This window comes from Hyla sarda, chromosome 1 (assembly GCF_029499605.1).
Source record: "Hyla sarda isolate aHylSar1 chromosome 1, aHylSar1.hap1, whole genome shotgun sequence".
Taxonomy (NCBI): Eukaryota; Metazoa; Chordata; class Amphibia; order Anura; family Hylidae; genus Hyla; species Hyla sarda.
The window spans coordinates 432783989-432801022 of record NC_079189.1 but is presented as its reverse complement, the minus strand read 5'-3'; positions in this window follow the sequence as shown (position 1 = coordinate 432801022).

Genomic DNA, 17034 nt, shown 5'->3' with positions numbered 1-17034 from the left:
AAAAAGCTTGGAGTGACGCACACAGTGAAAGAAGCTCAAATGGGTCTGGGGAAAGGAGAAATAACAGATTTGGGAGGGATTACATAGACGGTAAATAAACTAGAGAAATCTGAGACTCCTATAGAGACCAGTAGAGCCCAGCAGTAATCCCTCTCACCTGTCTGGACCGCCCCTCAGTGTGCACCGGTAGCCCTACTAATCCTCTGTCCACCGGGAGCACCTTCACAGCTTTCATATAATTTACAGACAGTAAAAGGAAGCACACGTGGGTGCACTGGCACAATAGTTAGCAAGACCAGTTTATCAAGTGAAATTTCAGCACTGTACATATAACAAATCTAGCCAAGCCACACAAAAAGCATTCTCACAGAGAGGATAACAAATCTCGAGGTTAACAAATGATACACAAATAAAATGTCTGAAGGATCCACAGAGGGCATCACCGAGGTACACTGTCTGCTTCTCAAAAAATGGGAGTTCATGACCATGATTAAGAAAATCCTCTAACCCCAGGTACAAAATATTAGAACTAAGAGGGATTTATCATTTAGCATTTTATATGCCAGTTGTAAGGAGAAATAAAGCAGCCCACTAATAAAATTGGTGAAAGCCTCTAAGAAATCTGGGGTATCAGTGACAGTCCAGAGAATAACCAAGAAACAAGCAAACACCTTAAATACACCCAAATGTTCATGAAAAACAATAGCTTTATTATACAAAAGGCTATACAGTGGACCCTCAAGTTACAATATTAATTGGTTCTGGGACGACCATTGTATGTTGAAACCGTTGTATGTTGAGTCCATAACTCTATGGAAACCTGGTAATTGGTTCTGAAGCCACCAAAATGTCATCCAAAAATAGGAAAAAGTGAGGATTAAACCAAAATAAGTAGATGACTAATACAGATAAAGCAAATCCTTACATATAAAAGTAAGAAAAAGCTGCTGGGAGCTGTAAATCACTGTCTGTGTCAGTGTTTCCCAACCAGGGTGCCTCCAGCTGTTGCAAAACTACAACTCCCAGCATACCCGGACAGCCGGAGGTGGAGGTGCCCTGGTTGGGAAACACTGGTCTATGTAGACGACAGGAGTTTCTTCAGGGTCCTGTACAGTACACGCAATTTCCTAAAAAAGTACAATGGAGCTGCCTTTACTTGGTGTCCAAAGGAGCAGCTAACTGTGATATAGGTTAAGAGTAGTACTGAACATGTAATACCTCCCTGTACTGTAGGGGGCGCTACCAGACAGCCAGTCAGTGCATGCGCTTCAGTAGTACTACAGTGCACGTGCTAATACAGGGGTTTTACCAGTGAATATCCATTCTGATTGGTCGGTTCTTCCAGCCATTGACATGTTTTGCAGATCTGGACTGTCTGTAGCATTGTATGTTGAGTCTGGTTTCAAGTTACAATGGTTCAGAAAAGACCATTGTAGATTGAAACTATTGTATGTTGAGGCCATAGTAAGTTGAGGGATCACTGTACAATGAATAGAAAATAGAGGACTGACAATTAAAACCACTCCTAATTAGTTGAGCAATCCTAAAGGAGGCTACAAAGCATATCCTCTAGTGGTGACCCACCCTCAAATACAATGTATGGAATAAGTACAACTCTTCTCCACCTGACCCGAAAATATAATATATTTCACTAGTGTCTTCTATTAAAAATAGATGGTCAGATATACAAGTTCCCAATAAACAGTAACAAACCTGAGCCTGAATAATCCCCTGTGCCACAATAGAAGAAAACAGCAGTAAAAAATAAAATAAACCTACTTGGAATATGCAACTACCAGAGGTGCAAGAGACAAGGCAGTATACAGGTGGAGGAACAAGAAGCATAACAGTATTTAAAGGGGTTAAATCCAGGAAAAACTTTTCTTTAAATATCAACTGGCTCCAGAAAGTTAAACAGATTTGTAAATTACTTCTATTAAAAAATCTTAATCCTTTCAGTACTTATGAGCTTCTGAAGTTTAGGTTGTTCTTTTCTGTCTAAGTAATCTCTGATGACACGTGTCTCGGGAACCGCCCAGTTTAGAAGAGGTTTGCTATGGGGATTTGCTTCTAAACTGGGCGTTTCCCGAGACACATGTCATCAGAGATTACTCAGACAGAAAAGAACAACCTTAACTTCAGAAGCTAATAAGTACTGAAAGGATTAAGATTTTTTAATAGAAATAATTTACAAATCTGTTTAATTTTCTGGAGCCAGTTGATATATATATATATAAAAAAAAGTTTTTCCCTGGAATACCCCTTTAACCCCTTAAGGACCAAGGGCGTACAGGTACGCCTTTGCTCCCTGGTACTTAAGGACCAAGGGCGTACCTGTACGCCCGTGGGAATTTCGGTCCCTGCCGCGCACCGGGTGGGGACCGGACCGGAGTGACTGCTGATATCGATCAGCAGGCATCCCGCGCCAATGCCCAGGGGGGTCGTCAGACCCCCCCCATGTAGGCGATCGCCGAAAATCGCAAGTGAATTCACACTTGCGATTTTCGGCAATTCCGGTGATGCGGGTCACGTGTGACCCGCTGACCCGGAGATACAAGGTGATCGGGTGTAGGATACACCCCTATCACCCTCTGTATCTATGGGGAGGTGGCGATGTCGTCACCCCCCAGGATCGCTGCTATTGGCCGGACGATCGTCCGGCCAATAGCAGCCGGCAGGGGAGGGGTTAACGGCCCCTTCTCGCGGCTCTGCTTGCTCCCTGAGTTCATTCAGCGGCCAGAGCTGCGAGAAGGAGCCAGGGACCCCCCCTCTGTGAAGATCGGAGCCCCTCACAGAGGAAGACCCCCCTTAGAGCAGGGAGAGAGTACAGCCCCAGGGACAGGTAGGGTTAACCAGTAAAAAAAGTAAAAAAGTTAAGTAAAAAAAAAAGTGTAAAAAAAAAAAGTTTAAATTTCCCCCCCCCCCCCCCCCTGACCCCCTAATAGGACCTAAAGGGTCCGCAACAATTTTTTTTAGTGTGACCCGGGCCCTATTAGGGATTCAGGGCGCTGCATTTGGCCATTTTTTTTTTTTTTGGCTGCAGCGCTTTTTCCCCCCCCATACAGTTAGTTACACCAATCACACACACTACACCCCCCCCCCCACACCCCCGCCACCAACCCCCCCCCCCACCGTAGAAAAAAGGCGATGGCTCGCCAGGCATATGCTTTTCTTGCCTCCGACTCCGAATCTATCAGTGAGGACGATGAAGATCCAACATTCCTGTGTTCTTCATTGTCCTCCTCATCATCTAGTACTGATGATGAGTCACCTATATGGCGGCCAAGACGCCGCCAGGCGAGGCCACGCACCCCCCGATAGTGGCCCAGTGGCCGGCACTAGTGCGAGTGGTGATGCTGCTCGTACTAGGAGTCCGACCCCCCAGACAAGTTTACCAGAGCCCCCTTCCGGTGAACCTGTCTGGAGACCCCCAGAGGCTTATCAGCCACGGGTTCCGGAGTTTGCTGGCGACTCCGGAATCCGGATTGACAATTCTGGATTCACTGAAATTGACTATTTCAGTTATTTTTTCAGTGACAGTTTTGTCAATCTAATGGTGGAGCAGACGAATCTGTACGCCAGGCAGTTCATCGCCCACCACCCTGATTCTGTTTTGGCCAGGCCCAATGAATGGTCAAAAAAACAAGTGTCAGACAGTACCGGAGCAGGGACATCTTCTACCAGACCCCGCTTTACAGTATGGTCATGGCACGGAGGCGGTACGAGGCAATTCGGAAATGCCTGCATTATGCAGATAATGCGGCATGTCCGCCCCGAGGTGATCCCGCCCATGACCGGCTTTACAAAGGGAGGCCGGTCATCGATCACTTTGGGGCCAAATTTTTGGAGGCCTATGTACCGCTCAGGGACCTCTCTCTTATCAGTTATAAGGGGAGACTCATCTTCCGCCAGTATATTCCCTCGAAGCGGGCGCGGTATGGCGTGAAGCTCTATAAACTTTGTGAGAGTACCTCCGGGTACACTCTCAAGTTTAGAGTGTTTGAGGGACGAGATTCCCGTATTGAACCCCCAGATTGTTCCCCCACTCTGGGTGTTAGCGGGAAAATCGTTTGGGAGCTTGTGCACCCTTTGCTGGATAAGGGTTACCACGTGTACGTGGACAACTTTTATACCAGCATCCCTCTCTTCACATCCCTCGCCGCCAGATACACGTCCGCTTGTGGGACCGTGCGGAAAAACCAGAGAGGCCTCCCTCTAAATTTTCTGCAGACACCTATGCCCAAGGGTGAGTCCCGTGCCCTTACCCATGAAAACCTGTTGTTGGTCAGGTATAAGGATAAGAGGGATGTCCTTATGCTGACCACTATTCATGGTAACGGCAGCTCACCTGTCCCTGTGCGAGGTACCACAACACCGGTCCTCAAGCCCGATTGTATTCTGGACTACAATCGGTATATGGGGGGAGTTGATCTTTCTGATCAAGTCCTCAAGCCATACATGGCCATGCGGAAAACACGGGTATGGTACAAAAAAGTTGCGGTCTACATGGTACAGGTTGCCATGTACAACTCTTTTGTACTGTCCCAGTACGCTGGCAACACAGGGACATTCCTCCAGTTCCAAAAAGAAGTCCTAAAAGGTCCTGATCTTTGGTGACCGGGAAAGAGCAGGCCGGACTTCCCAAGGAACTGGAGTTATAGGTGCCAGGATCGTCCCAGGCCAACACTTTCCAGGTGAAGTCCCCCATACTGGAAAGAAGGGACGATCCCAGAAAAAATGCAGAGTGTGTAACAGGAGGGGGATTCGGAAGGACACCACCACTCAGTGTGACACTTGCCCCGATCATCCGGGCTTCAGGGAGTATCACACTTCCATGCAGTACTAAATTTTCCCTTTTCATTTTAATTTTCCATAATTTGACCCCAATGTACCATGTCCAGAGTACATTCCAAATTTTAACACCATAAAACCACTAAATTGCCCAAAAAAACTCATCTAAAAAAAACTGATGAGACCTCTGGGGGTATTTTTTTCTCTGGGTCATGGGTTACTGAGTCACTATCATCGGGGACTTTTTTTGTTGCCTCAAATGCGCAGCGCTCTCTCTCCACCTGAGCGGGGTGCGCATTTGAGGCAACAGGTTAGGGACGGCCACACACGTCACATTCCCAGAATGATGATTCAGAGCATAGGGCTTGGGGTGGGCATATTTTTTAGTTTTGGCTATGCTCTGGGTCATCATTCTGGGACCATAACCTGTTTTATAATTTTATGTCCCACTGTACCCCATTTTAGTTATTTAGTGTACCCCAGTTATTTACCCCATGTAATGCCCCTTGAGAGGGGGTCCGACTGTTCTGCCTCCTTAGGCCGCAACGCAGAAGCTCAAGGCCCCTGAATGCGACCTGCTCCTCTCAGACCAGTGTGCAAGCTGTTTACACCCAGACTTGAGGTATGTCCATACTCCAAAGAAATGTATTTACAAACTTACGGTGACATTTTCTCCTTTTACCACTCGTGAAAATGAAAAATTTGGTGAAACCCCAGCATTTTAGTGTAAAAAAATCAAATTTTTCATTTTCACATCCCACTTCATGAATATTTATCAAACACCCGTGGGGTGTGAAGACTCACTGTACCCCTTGTTATGTTCCTTGAGGGATGTAGTTTCCGAAATAGTATGCCATGTGTTTTTTTTTTTTTTTTGCTGTCCTGGCACCAGAGGGGCTTCCTAAATGTGACATGCCCCCCGAGCAAAATTTGCTCTCAAAAAGCCAAATATGACTCCTCCTCTTCTGAGCATTGTAGTTTGCCCGTAGTGCACTTCAGGTCAACTTATGGGGTACCTCCATACTCAGAAGAGATGGGGTTACAAATTTTGGGGGGTATTTTCTGCTATTAACCCTTGCAAAAATGTGAAATTTGGGGGGGGGAAACACACATTTTAGTGAAAAAATTATATATTTTTTTTACATATGCAAAAGTCGTGAAACCCCTGTGGGGTATTAAGGCTCACTTTATTCCATTTTACGTTCCTCAAGGGGTCTAGTTTCCAAAATGGTATGCCGTGTGTTTTTTTTTTTTGCTGTTCTGCCACCATAGGGGCTTCCTAAATGCAACATGCCCCCCAAAAACCATTTCAGAAAAACGTACTCTCCAAAATCCCCTTGTCGCTCCTTCCCTTCTGAGCCCTCTACTGCGCCCGCCGAACAATTTACATAGACATATGAGGTATGTGCTTACTCAAGAGAAATTGGGCTACAAATATAAGTATACATTTTCTCCTTTTACCCCTTGTAAAAATTCAAAAATTGGGTCTACAAGAACATGCAAGTGTAAAAAATGAAGATTGTGAATTTTCTCCTTCACTTTGCTGCTATTCCTGTGAAACACCTAAAGGGTTAACACACTTACTGAATGTCATTTTGAATACTTTGGGGAGGTGTAGTTTTTATAATGGGGTCATTTATGGGGTATTTCTAATATGAAGACCCTTCAAATCCACTTCAAACCTGAACTGGTCCCTGAAAAATAGTGAGTTTGAAAATTTTGTGAAAAATTTAAAAATTGCTGCTGAACTTTGAAGCCCTCTGGTGTCTTCCAAAAGTAAAAACTCGTCAATTTTATGATGCAAACATAAAGTAGACATATTGGAAATGTGAAAAAAAATTTTTTTTATTTGGAATATCCATTTTCCTTACAAGCAGAGAGCTTCAAAGTTAGAAAAAAGCTAAATTTTCTATTTTTTCATCAAATTTTGGGATTTTTCACCAAGAAAGGATGCAAGTTACCACAAAAATGTACCACCATGTTAAAGTAGAATATGTCACGAAAAAACAATCTCAGAATCAGAATGAAAAGTAAAAGCATTCCAGAGTTATTAATGTTTAAAGTGACAGTGGTCAGATGTGCAAAAAACGCTCTGGTCCTAAGGTGAAAAATGGCCTGGTCCTTAAGGGGTTAACACAGGTGGGTGCCCACACCGAAGCCCAGCTTTCCTTCTCTGTTAGGATTATTGCTGAGACAGGGGATTATTCAGGCTCAGGGTTGTCCTGTTTAGGGGCTTACTGTTTATTGGGAACCTGTATATCTGACCATCTATTTTTAATAGAAGACACTAGTGCAATATATTTTATTTTCGGGTTAGGTGGAGAAGAGTTGTACTTTTCCCATACATTGTATTGTGGGTGGGGTTCCCATTAGAGGGTGCGCTTTGCAGTCCCCTCTAGTGAAAGGATTTTAATTGTCAGTCCCCAATTTTGTATTCATTGTATATCCTTTTGTATAATAAAAGTTATTGATTTTCATAACCATATTTTGGGTGTGCCAATTGTATTTGAGGTATTTTCAGTGTTTAGATGCCTCTTTAAGCCCCCCAGTAACATTATAATTACACTTTTGGGCTGAGTCCCCTCTACATTCTGGGAAGATTTATCAAAACCTGTGCAGAGGAAAAAATGCCCATAGCAACCAGATCGCTTCTTTCATTTTTAACAAGGCCTCTGCAACATGAAAAAGAAGCAATCTGATTGGTTGTTATGGGTAACTTTTCTCTGCACAGGTTTTGATAAATCTCCCCCTATGTGTTTTTGTAGCAGGGACTGTGCATGTATGTCCTCATCGAGCTGCGTACATTAATTCTAGAATTCATGTAACTTTTCTGCCATAAATTATAGTAAATGTGAGCAGAGCGTAACCCCAAAATAAGATTATAAGTGGCACAATTCCTTCAATAAACACCTCCTTAAAAGGGGTACTCTATCCCTAGACATCTTATCCCCTATCCTTTTGGATAGAGGATAAGATGTCTGATTGCGGTGGGGCACGCCGCTGAGAACCCCCGCGATCTCTCCTGCAGCACTCTTGTCATCTGGTGCACGGAGCGAGCTTCGCTCTCTGCCTGATGACTGGCGGATGTGCAGGCGCCGGAGAATCGTGACGTCACAGCCCTGCCACCTGTGACGTCACGCCGCGCCACTTTAATGCAAGTATATGGGAGGTGGCATGGCAGCCGTCACAGCCCCTCCCATAGACTTGCATTAAGGGGATGTCCCGAGTGGCGGGGCCTGACGTCACGATCCTCCGGCCCCTGCATTGCCAGTCATCAGGCCCAGAGCAAAGCTCGCTCTGTGCAACAGATGACAGGAGTGCTGCAGGAGAGATCACAGGGGTTCCCAGCGGCGGGATCCCCACGATCAGATAAGATGTCTAGGGGCGGAGTACCCCTGTAAGTGTCATTCATATCCAGCCACAAATTTTTCTCTCCTAGCATTAGTATGGTGAGTGTAAACGGTCACCCTGCTCCCCTTTTTACAAGATACTATTTACCCAATAAAGCACTGGCTCTGGTCCCTGTTGCGTTTAAATTAACTAGCGAGTCACAAAGCGCCTGCTGTGTAGACCAGAAGTAACTTTTTCAACATAACTATGAGGATTACAATGAGAAAGTGACCTCTAGTCCACACACAACCCCCCAGTGTGAATTGGCTGATCATACTGGAGAGCAGCAGGGACTACAAGTGGCATCACATTAGGAGGAACACAGCTGCTCAGTATGAAGGGGAGCAGGTTGGTCATTTCCCCTTACTATGCTCATGCTGGGAGGGGAAAATTACTTTTGGTTGCTTTATAATTTAATTTTTTTTTATTTTATTAGCCTAATGCCACTCTCACAGGAGTGTAAGGCCATGTTCACACGTGCAGAATTCTGCATTGGTATTCTGCAGCAGCAGAATTGTATTCAATGGGATTCTGCTGCGCTGTGCACAAGGCGGAATTTCCATATCCGCAGAAAGAATGAACCTGTCCATTCTTTCTGCAATATATGCACGGAATGCATTGTCGTGTAAAAGAATACTCATTCCCATTGGGTCCTAGCGCCGGCACCCGCAGTCTGAGCAATGTCCACACTGAGATTTTCCATGCTGACTTTCCAGATGTGTGAACATGGCCTAACACAGATACAAGTCCTGGTCCAGCTGCAGGTTTAAAGGGGTAGTCAAGTATTATTATTATTTTTTTTTAAGCTTTTTAAGTATTGTGCCTCTAATTTAACCACATAGGGACCCAGGGCGTACAGGTACGCCTTCGGTCCCTGGTACTTAAGGACCCAGGGCGTACCTTTACGCCCGTGGGAATTTCGGTGGGGACTGGACAGGGGTGACTGCTGATATCGATCAGCAGGCACCCCGCGCAAATGCCCAGGGGGGTCATCACCAACCATGTCAGTGATCGGCGCAAATCGCAACTGAATTGACAGCTGCGATTTGCGCCGATTCCGGGTCATACGGGTCTATGGTGACCCAGAATATAAGGGGGATGTCCATGACACACACGATCTCCCTGAAGGGATAGGAGTGAGGTGTCAGGGGTGCCACCCCTCCTATCCCTGCTATTGATCGTCAAAAGCGACGACCAATAGCAGATCAGGGGCGGGGGGTGGGTTAACTTTCGTTTTCCCCGTCCTGCCCACCCACAATAGGCGGGGCAGGACAGGGAAACCGACAGGGACCGGGCCCCGAAGTCCTCTTGCCCATCGGCAATGGCTGCGATCGGGACGGGGATCGGCGGAAGAAGAGGACGGCGATGCGACTCCATGGATCCTACGGAAGCCGGTGAGTTGCCTAGCAACATCCGGAGGGCTACAGTCTGAGACCACTATACAGTGGTCTCTTTACTGTAGCCCTCCAGATGTTGCAAAAACTACAACTCCCATCATGCCGAGACAGCTATTTGCTTTGTGGGCATGCTGGGATTTGCAGTTTTGCAACAGCTGGAGGGCTACAGTTTGAAGATCACTGTGCGGAAATCCAACTATGGCCCTCTAGATCTTGAAAAACTACAACTCCTAGCATGCCCACACATCAAATAGCTGTCTGGGCATGCTGGGAGTTTTAGTTTTGCAACATCTGGAGGGCTATAGTATAGAGACCACTGTATAGTGGTCTCAGACTGTAGCCCTTCAGATGTTGCAAAACGGCAAATCCCAGCATGCCCACACAGCAAATAGCTGTCGTCATGCTGGGAGTTGTAGTTTAGTACCTCCAGCTGTTGCACAACTACATCTCCCAGCATGCTCTTCGGTGATCAGTACATGCTGGGAGTTGAAGTTTTGCAACAGCTGGAGGCACACTGGTTGGAAAATACTGAGTTAGATAACTGAAGGTTTTCCAACCAGTGTGCCTCCAGCTGTTGCAAAAGTACAACTCCCAGCATGCACGGTCTGTCAGTAATGCTGGGAGTTGTAGTTTTGAAATAGCTGGAGGTTTGCCCCCCCCATGTGAATGTAAAGGGTACATTCACACGGGCGGGTTTACAGTAAGTTTTCTGCTTCAAGTTTGGACTGCGGCAAATTTTTCCCCGTAAATGCCTGCCAGTGTGAATGTACCCTAAAAACACTACACTACCACATAATAAAGGGTAAAACACTACATATACACCCCCTTTCACTGCCCCCCCCCCCCAATAAAAATGAAAAACTTATCGTACGGCAGCGATTCCAAAACAGAGCCTCCAGCTGTTGCAAAACAACAACTCTCAGCATTTCCGGACAGCCACTGACTGTCCAGGCATGCTGGGAGTTTAGCAACAGCTGGAGGCACCCTGTTTGGGAATCACTGGGGTAGAATACCCTTCTGCCCACCCCTAGGCAATCTCTATGTAGTCCTCAAATGGGCATGGCGCTCTCTCACTTCGGAGCCCTTTCGTATTTCAAGGAAACTGTTTAGGGCCACATATGGGGTGTTTCCGTACTCGGGAGGAATTGCACTTCAAATTTTGGAAAAGTTGGGGGCTACACCAGCCTGTTAGTGTAAAAAAATAAAAACATTTACACTAGCATGCTGGTGTTGCCCCATACTTTTTATTTTCACAAGCGGTAAAAGGAAAAAAAAGACCCCCAAAATTTGTAACGCAATTTCTCCTGAGTACGGAAATACTCCATATGTGAGCGTAAAATGCTCTGCGGACGCACAACAAGGTTCAGGAGTGAGAGCACACTATATACATTTGAGGCCTAAATTGGCGATTTGCACAGGGGTGGCTGATTTTACAACGGTTCTGACATAATGGCAAAAAAATACCCACATGTGACCCCTAATTGGAAACTACACCCCTCATGGAATGTAACAAGGGGTATAGTGAGCCTTAACACCTCACAGGTGTTTGACGAATTCTCATTAAAGTTGGATGGGAAAATGAAAAGAAAAACTTTTTTCACTAAAATGCTGGTGTTACCCTAAATTTTTCATTTTCACAAGGGAACATAGGAAAAAAAATCCCCCCAAAATTTGTAACCCCATTTCTTCTGAGTAAGAAAATACCCCATATGTGAATGTAAAGTGCTCTGCGGGCAAACTACAATGCTCAGTGACCACCATTGGGATTTTGAAGAGAAAATTTGTCTGGAATTGAAGGCCACGTGTGTTTACAAAGCTCCCATAGGGCCAGAACAATGGACCCCCCCCCCACGTGACCCCATTTTGCAAACTACACCCCTCACAGAATGTAATAAGGGGTACAATGAGCATTTACACCCCACAGGTGTCTGACAGATTTTTGGAACAGTGAACCGTGAAAATGAAAAATTAAATTTTTCATTTGCACAGCCCACTGTTCCAAAGATCTGTCAAATGCCAGTGGGGTGTAAATACTCACTGCACCCCTTATTAAATTCTGTGAGGGGTGTAGTTTTTTTTTTTTCATTTACACATCCGATTTTAACGAAAAGTTCTCAAACACCTGTGGGGTGTTAAGGCTAACTGGACCCCTTGTTATGTGCCTTGAGGGGTGTAGTTTATCCAAAATGGTATGCCATGTGGGGTTTTCTGCTGTTCTGGCACTATAGGGGCTTCCTAAATGTGACATGCCCCCCAAAAACCATTTCAGCAAAATTCACTCTCCAAAATCCCATTGTCGCTCCTTCCCTTCTGAGCCCTCTACTGCGCCCGCTGAACACTTGACATACACATGAGGTATTTCCTTACTCGAGAGAAATTGGGTTACAAATTTTGGGGGGCTTTTTCTCCTATTACCACTTGTAAAAATTCAAAAACTGGGTCTACAAGAACATGCGAGTGTAAAAAAAGTGAAGATTTTGAATTCTCTCCTTCAGTTTGCTGCTATTCCCGTGAAACACCTAAAGGGTTAACACACTTACTGAATGTCATTTTGGACACTTTGAGGGGTGCATTTTTTATAATGGGGTCATTTATGGGGTATTTCTAATATGAAGGCCCTTCAAATCCACTTCAAAACTGAACTGGTCCCTGAAAAATTCAGATTTTGAAAATTTTGAGAAAAATTGGAAAATTGCTGCTGAACTGAAGCCCTCTGATGTATTCCAAAAGTAAAAACACGCCAATTTTATGATGCAAACAGAGTAGACATATTGTGTTTGTGAATCAATGTATAATTTATTTGGAATATCCATTTTCCTTATAAGCAGAGAGCTTCAAAGTTAAAAAAATTTTTTTAAATTTTTTCATCAAATTTTGGAATTTTTCACCAAGAAATTATACAAGTATCGACAAAATTTTTTACGTAGCAAGATAAATACACCGGCACCGCGAACCAAAATAAATCTCCTGCCGAGCTGGACTACTGAAAGTCCAGAACACCTGTATAAGGCTTTTAAGTCTTTTGGGTGTAAGATCTCAGGCTACCATCACACTGTGTTCAGGAGATAGGATTATTTCACCAAAAGTTGGAAATTATTCTAGTGTAAATGGGAAGAGAAATGTTCCCTAACATCAAATTAGTAAAATGTTTGCATGTGGTTTTGCACTTGCATCTATCTTTTGGTGCCCCCGAAGCACCTGTCCACCCGGCTAACTTTTGTACCGCTCACCCCGATATGAAGCAATAAAGACATAAGAAATTGAAGGCATCTGAATGTGTTATGTGCTCCGTTTCTTTTCCTTACTCTGTGAAGTGATCGACAACATTTTACCACTAAAAGTAGAAAATGTCACGAAAAAACAATCTCGGAATCAGAATGAAAGGTAAAAGCATCCCAGAGTTATTAATGCTTAAAGCGACAGTGGTCAGATGTTCAAAAAATGGCCGGGTCCTTAAAGGAGTTATGCGTTGCCTTGCCTTTCGGAGCTCCGCTCGCAGCGTCCGGAAGTTCATTACTCCGAACGCTGTATGCGGGCTTCGGTTTTCGCGGCCGCCCTCTCGTGACGTCACGCCCGGCCCCTAAACGAAAGTCTATGGGAAGGGGGCGCGACCGCTGTCACGCCCCCTTCCCATAGACTTTGGTTGAGGGGGCGGGCGTGACGTCACGAGGGGGCGGCCGCGAACACAGCGTTCAGAGTAATGAACTTCCGGACGTATGGTAGGGCAGTGCACAACCCCTTTAAGGTGTATTGGGGCTGGGTCCTTAAGGGGTTAAAGATTTTTTTTTACTGGCATTTCCTGAAAGGGGTGGATTGTCCCCTATTTTCAGAACCACCCCACCACTACCTCAATGATCAAGGTTGACAATCACATATCACTAGTATTCTTCTAGTTTGGGTCTCTAGACTCACAGTCAAGCAAACACTTGGATCAATATTACACCCCTGTAAACGCTGTTTTTAGAAACCTACACTTACTGCTTCTGTGTAAAAACAGTGCAGATGTGTTGAGTTTTTACTCGTTTCTACTAGCGCACCCTGAAGGCTGGTTTCACCTGGTTTCACCTGGATCGACTGAACACCAAAAGATAGATGCCAGTACAAAACCACATGCAAACGTATTATTAATTTGGTGTTAGGGAACATCTCTTCCCATTTACACTACAATCATCTCCAACTTATGGTGAAATAATCCTATCTCCTGAACACAGTGTGATGGTAGCCTGAGATCTTACACCCAAAAGACTTAAAAGCCTTACGGGCAGATCTATCAAACCTTGCGTAAAGTAGTGGAGTAGTTGCCAATAGCAACACGTCAGATTCCAGCTTTCATGAAAGCAGGTTGTAATAGGCAACTGCTCCTTTGCACAAGGTTTGATAAATCTGTGTAAGGCTGGGTCCACACTACGTTTTGTCCCATACGGGAGCGCATACGGCAGGAGGGAGCTAAAAGCTCGCGCTCCCGTATGTGACCGTATGCGCTCCCGTATGCCATTCACTTCAATGAGCCGACCGGAGTGAAACGTTCGGTCCGGTCGGCTCATTTTTGCGCCGTATGCGCTTTTACAACCGGACCTAAAACCGTGGTCAACCACGGGTTTAGGTCCGGTTGTAAAAGCGCATACGGCGCAAAAATGAGCCGACCGGACCGAACGTTTCACTCCGGTCGGCTCATTGAAGTGAATGGCATACGGGAGCGCATACGGTCACATACGGGAGCGCGAGGTTTTAGCTCCCTCCTGCCGTATGCGCTCCCGTATGGGACAAAACGTAGTGTGAACCCAGCCTAACACAGTGTCCATAGTAACACATCAGTAGAGATTACCGTACTTTACTAAAACGTTCTAAATCCTAAAGGGGTACTCCGGTGAAAAAAAAAGGTTTTCAAATCAACTGGTGCCAGAAAGTTAAACAGATTTGTAGGGCTACAGCTAACGATTATTTTAATAATCGATTCGTTGTCGATTTTATCGATTAATCGAAGAGAAAAAATGTCAAAATGCCAAAATAAGGGGTCCAGCTGATTCTACTTGAAGAATTATGTACAATGGCAATATTATAAGTATTCTAGCATGTGATGTGACCAAACAACAGCAATTTTTGACTTTTACATTTTTTTTTTTTTTTTACATTTACGCCGGTTGCTATACAGGGTCATTATTAATGATCATGTACAGAAACCAGCGTGAATTTGATACTGCTGCATGGGTAACGGTCTGAACTATTAAAATAAAATGTTAATGATTCACTAACATTAAATGTTAATAGTTCAGACAATTAGCCATGTATAGCAATAGGAAAAGGGGTTTATTTACATTTTATTTGTTTTTATACTGTACACTTTTTCTATAGCACTCCTATACACATGGGGGTATTTTCAGACTGCAGAGCATTGCACCAGACCCATGTCTGTAGTACAGACTCTAGGATGCAAATGCTCTGCACCCCTCCCCCTCATGTGTATAGCAGTGTATATGTACTACATACCCCCATGGGTAAAACAGTGTATGTGTAGAGCACTGCATCCTTGTGTCTGTACTACAGACACAAGGGTGGAATGCTCTGCATATACCCCTATGTGTATAGCAGTGTGTGCAGAGCATTGCACCCCTGTGTCTGTAGTACAGAACTTGGACCTGAGGAAGGAGGGAGCCCCTCCGAAACGCGTAGTCCTTATGTATTACCACTTTTAATGATCTCAATAAAAAGTTTGATATGAAGCAACCCCCGACTCCCGTGTCATCACACCGCCAGTGTAGCGCTCTCAGTGCCGAAGTCGGTTTACTACTGGAAGAATAAGGGAACCCCTGCCAGGATTCCCTTCCTCCACATCTGTATCCCTGCATTATCCACCGTCCTCGACGGGACCGACGGGCAGCTGCTCCCATCATCAGCCCAAAGAACCTGCTCAAAACGTTTAACAGTATTGCAACTGCATTCAGCGCAAACTACGTATACTACGGTTTTAGGTACGGTCAGGAAATCGCATACGGGTCAAAAATGAGCCGACCGGAGTCACCGTTTGACTCCGGTCGGCTCAATAAAGTGAATGGAGTTCAGCGCTGGTCCGGCTGGGGTACGGAAGAGCCAGTTTGCCCCTCCTCCAGCCGGATCCAGGACCCGTAACATTAAAAACGAGGTGTGAATGCAGCCTAAGGCTGGGTGCCTATGTGCTGGCACCAATCACACAGCGGTCCTAGCGATGACATACAGGAGATAGGCGTGGCAGCCGCAGGCCACAGCCACGCTTATCCGACTGTTGCTGACTGTCTCATAAAGCATGTTTTTAGCCCGATAAAAGCTGCTAGAAAGCAGTAAAAGGTATACCTGGAGAGTAATTCTAAAGAACTTTGTTACCCTGCAATTAGTTAATGGAGATACAAATTCGTGACAGTTGCTCTTTAACGTCTGTTTGTAACGGAGCCTGTAGTGTAGTGTGAAAGTAGCCTTAGTGAGGGTGGGCTACCACTCCCCTGCGCTCTCCCCTCTCCTACGGCACTCCCCTGCGCTCTCCCCTGTCCTACGGCACTCTCCCCCGGTCCTACGGCACTCCTCCGGCGCTCTCACCCGGTCCTACGGCACTCCCCTGCGCTCTCCCCTGACCTACGGCACTCCCCTGCGCTCTCCCCTGGTCCTACGGCACTCCCCTGCGCTCTCCCCTGACCCTACGGCACTCCCCTGCGCTCTCCCCTGACCTACGGCACTCCCCTGCGCTCTCCCCTGACCTACGGCACTCCCCTGCGCTCTCCCCTGACCTACGGCACTCCCCTGCGCTCTCCCCTGACCTACGGCACTCCCCTGCGCTCTCCCCTGTCCTACGGCACTCCCCTGCGCTCTCCCCTGTCCTACGGCACTCCCCTGCGCTCTCCCCTGTCCTACGGCACTCCCCTGCGCTCTCCCCTGTCCTACGGCACTCCCCTGCGCTCTCCCGTCCTACGGCACTCCCCTGCGCTCTCCCCTGTCCTACGGCACTCCCCTGCGCTCTCCCCTGTCCTACGGCACTCCCCTGCGCTCTCCCCTGTCCTACGGCACTCCCCTGCGCTCTCCCTTGCCCTACGGCACTCCCCTGCGCTCTCCCTTGCCCTACGGCACTCCCCTGCGCTCTCCCCTGACCTACGGCACTCCCCTGCGCTCTCCCCTGACCTACGGCACTCCCCTGCGCTCTCCCCTGACCTACGGCACTCCCCTGCGCTCTCCCCTGTCCTACGGCACTCCCCTGCGCTCTCCCCTGTCCTACGGCACTCCCCTGCGCTCTCCCCTGTCCTACGGCACTCCCCTGCGCTCTCCCCTGTCCTACTATATCAACCTATAGATCCCTATAAATAGGAATCCAAAAAATCCCTAATTTCCCATATATATATTATCTTTATGGTGAACCCACAAGCTTTATTGAGGTAAGAATGCATAAACATACAATGAAGACTCACGTGGATTAAAAATTAAGCGTGGCGGTAGC